Here is a 5,651-nt window from a genome sequence, read left to right as displayed (position 1 = left end):
TTTTTGTGAGATTCAAGTTCTTCTGTGATGAGTTCCCTGATTCGTGCTGGACGCACGAGGTGCAGATTGTATATGGCGAGCCATCCATGGAATCGTTTTCTCTGTTGATCTGTGTTTTTGAGCCATCGAACTGGTAGGAGAATTCTTTCTTTTACTTTTGGACAACCGGGACTCGGACTCATTGAGATCATCTTGTTTTTTCTATTTTTCCTTTTTGATTTCTCAACAAAAGACATTGATTGTGATCCTGAATCATTCTAAAAGAATCAACAGTTCTCTGAGCTCATCGATTCGATTCATGAACTCAGGTTAACTGAATTGAATTGTCAAATCTTGAGTCTCTGATTCACATTGGACAGACTATTAAGTTTTGAGGAGAAAGTGATTCATTTGCAACTGAAAGCGAAAGTTCAGAATTTCATTCTGTGTATTGAATTGAACTGATTGTCCATTTGATTATATTTTGAGGTATTTGAGCTATTGATTGCAATACTTTGTGTGAAAGCATTATCTATTGTCTCTTTAATTTTGTTGTGTTACAAGGAACCTGACACAGAGATTTATTTTATTTATTTTATTATGAGAATCTGTTCCAATAGAGTTGAAAGTGTTCATTACTATTGTCCAAAACTGAGTCCACGTATCTGAAAAAACAAGAAGAAGAGTGTGAATATTATCATTTATTGTATTTTAATTGTTTACTTTTGTGATTCACACATTTTGAGCAAAAGTGTAATTTCTCCTAATACAAAATCAAACTGAATCAGATTCAAGACTCTGTATTGATTGTTCACTGACCTGTTGTGCTGTCTTCCTCTCTCCAGTAGTCGCATCTACCTTCTGATCAATTGGCCCATTTTGAATGTTATGCTAGTATGCTAGACACGTGTTATACACTACATATCTATCTATCTATCTATCTATCTATCTATCTATCTATCTATCTATCTATCTATCTATCTATCTATCTATCTATCTATCTATCTTTCTATCTATCCCCACCAGGCACGTGCACACATAGACATCAAAGGGGGCTTGAGCACCTGCCCTTTTTATTCCTGGAGAGAAAGTGCCCTTTTTTCTGGGGTGCTTTTTTTTTATTTTTTATTTTTTTATAATATTAAAAAATTATTCCTGTTTGCGCACAGCTTCCCTGTCAAACAAATATATTTATTGAAGAATAGTATATCTAAATATCAGGTCAGGAGTTCTGAAGCGCTCCCTTTCTCTCTCTCTCTCTCTCTCTCCCCCACTGCGTCTCTGCGCAGCGGCGCACATCGGCACACATCATACACACACACACACACACACACACACACACACACACACACACACACACACACACACACACACCTGCAGGCAGCAGCAGCCCCTCCCACCCTGTTTTTCTTGGCTTGTGCTGAGGTGAGTGGCGCTCGAAATTCGAAATTCGAGGCACTGGTCGAGGCTCGAATTTACTGCTGATTAGCCAAAGACAAATATAGTTAACCTGTGTTTTGCTAGTATGCATGCCTCATGAGCTACTAGACTAGCTAATGTGTAAGGGATAATCGCAATACATTATCCCGCTTATTACATGGCTACCTACCAAATAAATAATTAATTTGACACAAAATATTGATTTAAAGGGGAGTTTATTGATTTAAACCCGATTGCATTGCTTCCGCTAAAGAAAATAGTACGCTCCGTCTCTATGGTTAGAATCCTGTGAGTCCATAGCAACGCTCTGTTTTTCATGGCAACGGTCTGTTATACTCCGCACAGCGGTCTGTTATCAAGCAATAACACACCGTATTCTACATCGGAATTCAACCAAGCCATGTAATAAAATAAGTTAGTAATACAATTTATTTTTGTATTTTTGTATTTTGTCAATCATTTTTGCAGTGATTTTTTTCAGTAAAGTTAACAAAATAGCAGCAACAGCCCTCTTCAGTTTAGAGTGAATATTTGTGTTGATTTTAAAGTGTTATGTATTCTGATAACACCAAAATAATTAAAATGATGTAGTGCCTTGTGCAAAAATAAACAAATTATTAGTAAAACACGCCCCTCTGCTTGATGCAGTTATTTAGGTTATTCTAAATATATACTTGAAACTAGTAGCATAGAAACATTTTTCAAAACATGCACATTGTGGAATGGATCCTTTGCTGCTCTATAATAGTGAATACTAAGGAGACCATGGTTTCTGTGTGAACTGATTATTTTGTAGACATCTTTTGAAAATGAAACAATTGTGTGAGTTTGAGGAAGATAAAATTAATTAACTTTTTAAATTATTTTTTTAAAAAGGAAGTCAGAGTTGCGTTAATATATATATATACTTTTTTGTAAAAAAAATAAATAATAAAAAAAAAAAAAACTTATGAGAAGTGCCCTTTATTTCACTTGAGCCCCTGCCCCTCAAAATGTCTGTGCACATCCCTGATCCCCACCACCACCTCCTTCACTTGGAAGGACTCTATCTATCTATCTATCTATCTATCTATCTATCTATCTATCTATCTATCTATCTATCTATCTAAGTCCCAATGTGTAAGTGTCCACCGGTGTATATACAATCCAACTGTAGTGATAATCCCAGAAAAGTGATGAGGTTTGCTGGAATGGAAAGTCCTTAAAAGAAACTCCTCAATCCATCCAAGACAACACAAGAGTCCAAGAGGAAGGTGGAACGTGAAAAATCCAAGGGAAGGATGGGAGGGCCAGGACCATGCAGGGGAACAGGAACAGGGGGTGATGGCTTAGCCGGCGGCCAGGACGAACCAGACAGTTCATCCGGCGGCCAGGGCAAAGTAGACAATTCATCGGGCGGCCAGGGCAATGCAGACAGTCCATCGGCCGGCCACGGCGGTGAAGACCCCTTGGGCAGCCACGGCGGTGAAGACCAGGGCGGTGAAGACCCCTCGGGCGGCCACGGCGGTGAAGACCCCTCGGGCGGCCACGGCGGTGAAGACCCCTCGGGCGGCCACGGCGGTGAAGACCCCTCGGGCGGCCACGGCGGAGATGACCAGGGCGGAACGGGAACAGACCCCGGCTCAGGCTCCGGCTCAGGCACAGATACCACCGGCTCAGGAACAGACACCACCGGTTCAGACACCACCGGTTCAGGAACAGATACCACCGGCTCAGACACCACCGGCTCAGGAACAGATACCACCGGCTCAGGAACTGGAACTGACACCACCGACTCAGGAACAGGAACTGGCACCACCGACTCAGGAACAGGAACTGGCACCACCGACTCAGGCACTGGAACCACCGACTCAGGCACTGGAACTGGCACCACCGGCTCAGGCACTGGAACTGGCACCACCGGCTCAGGCTCAGGAACAGACACCACCGGCTCAGGCTCAGGAACAGACACCAGCTCCGGGTCAGGAACAGACACTGGAACAGACCCAGTCTCTGGATTGGCCGAAGCTACGTGAACAGTCTCTGGACCGGCAGACCTCCTAAACCTCCTCCAAGCATGTAACACCGTCAATGAGTAGAAAAGGAAGACTACCTTCTTGACCGTGGCAGGAGAGATGACGGGTAGTTCTGGGATGGTCTCTGGGATAACAGCAGACTGCACTGGGACGGCTTCTGAAACAACCGCATGCTGTACAGGGACGGCCTCCAAAACGACCGCACGCTGCACAGGGACGACCTCTGAAATGACCGCATGCTGCACAGGGACGGCTTCCAAAATGACCGCATGCTGCACAGGGACGGCCTCCAAAATAACCGCACGCTGCACAGGGACGGCCTCTGAAATGACCGCATGCTGCACAGGGACGACCACCGGGGCGTTGGGGAGATAAGAGGCCCTTCTCCTCCTCCTCCGTCCTTGATGGCGAGGTGCAGCCTCAGTACTAGACGAGACCAGCGGCGAGGACTTTGAACTGGAAAGGACCAGCGGTGAGGACCTTGGGCTGGGCGGAACCAGCGGTGAGGATCTGGTGCTGGACGGAACCAGCGGCGAGGATCTTGTACTAGACCAGTCCGGCGGCTCCGGATCAGAAGAATGGCCAGGCGGAGGACGGTGTCGTGGAATTTGTCGACCACCTCCTCCCCTGCAACCTCCCCGAGTTCCGGAGAACTTCACCAGACGAGTCCCCAGAAACGACTCACCATTTCTGATGGACGAGTTCGCTGAAGCCTTAGCCGCTGCTGCTTCCTCAGTCTGCTGGGCCCATAAGGCAAAACATTGAAAAATGTTTCGTCGAGGCGCTTCCTCCCCGACCTGCGAACCTCCTCTCTGTGGTCCCCTTCCTTCCCCATACACAGGAGAAGGGTTACGGAATCCCGAACTGCTGGATCTATTCATTGTGACGGAGTCCTTCTGTCACGACACACATGAGGGAGACAGTAGATCCAAGTGCAGTGATATATTTATTGGGTAATCCGTGAAACGTAATCCAGTCCAGGCAAGTGTCAAATACCATACAAGCAATCTAAACAAGAACAATGAACACAAGGAACAAGCAGGAACAAGCAGGAACAAGCAGGAACAAGCAGGAACAAGCAGGAACAAGCAGGAACAAGCAGGAACAAGCAGGAACAAGCAGGAACAAGCAGGAACAAGCAGGAACAAGCAGGAACAAGCAGGAACAAGCAGGAACAAACCAAGAAGTGTGAGACATTAACAAGGACTCCGTAACAAACACTAACACAGACAGGGCATATATACACACAGAACTAACAAGGTGATGGGAACCAGCTGAGTGCAATAATCAGATAAGTGACAGAACAGAATGCTGGGAATTGTAGTCTAATGTGAATGACACCGTGAGAACGAGGACCTCTAGTGAACCCCAGGGAAACACAACCAGACACTGTGACAGCCACAGCTTTTATTATTAAGTCATTATGTTTACACATTGTCATCTATTGCAAGGCACTCCAAACCATGTTACAAATTTACTATAACAGGATTGAAATAGCGCTTTGAGGTTAGTAACAAACAACTATTTACAAGACTGTCACTATTTATGATTGATAGACGGGGTTCAGGCTTTTTTTAAGCGTATTTGCGAAAGAGGAAATTTTTGCGCGTTCGTCCCAGGCATCTCACAATAACTGATAACATACGTTGTCTAATTTTATACGCATACAAGCTTTCTGAACATGCTTTAGTATCAGTGCTCGTCTATTTTGTTTTGTTAATTACCTCGTTAGTAAACCAATACATAACTGCAGCACATTTTGAATCTCCTCCATACTTATTATAAATGTGGCGCTCAAAACTGATTACTGTCCGTCGCAGACTGGGAGGAGCGGTTGCGCGCAGTTTACCTTCCCGGTACTTTAGACCGCGGTGTAAACGCAGAAAGCAACCGGTCTGGGGCAAAAAAAGTTCCTGGGAAAAAAGTTCCTGGGACAAATTGTTCCGGGTAATTTCGGTGGAAACGCGGCTATACACACATCAAAACAAATAAGAGGAATAAAATGGACTAAAATGACTAAGACAACATGTAAACCTATTAAAACTCTAATATACATAAAATCATTATAATATATAGAGTGGTTAAAACATGTGTCATGTGTCATGTGTGACAGTGTCACAACCTCCTTCACTTGGAAGGACTCTATCTATCAATGCCCACCACGACGCCCTTCAATTGGAAGGACTTACTCTATCTATCTATCTATCTATCTATCTA

The 5,651-nt window shown here is 44.4% G+C and overlaps 1 long non-coding RNA gene across 1 annotated transcript in view; it reads left to right on the top strand.

The window, feature by feature from the left end:
• LOC309505148 overlaps positions 1-1,103 on the top strand; it is an 83,933-nt gene extending 82,830 nt beyond the window's left edge. The window contains exon 2 of the long non-coding RNA XR_014208328.1: positions 1,006-1,103. This is a non-coding gene — a long non-coding RNA (uncharacterized lncRNA). The remainder of the gene's footprint in view (positions 1-1,005) is intronic.
• Positions 1,104-5,651: the final 4,548 nt, after the last annotated feature.

This window comes from Leuciscus leuciscus, assembly GCF_965113295.1.
Source record: "Leuciscus leuciscus genome assembly, chromosome: 8".
NCBI classification, from domain to species: domain Eukaryota; kingdom Metazoa; phylum Chordata; class Actinopteri; order Cypriniformes; family Leuciscidae; genus Leuciscus; species Leuciscus leuciscus.
Note: the sequence above shows the minus strand (reverse complement) of the source record. Positions and strands in the feature narration are given on the sequence as shown.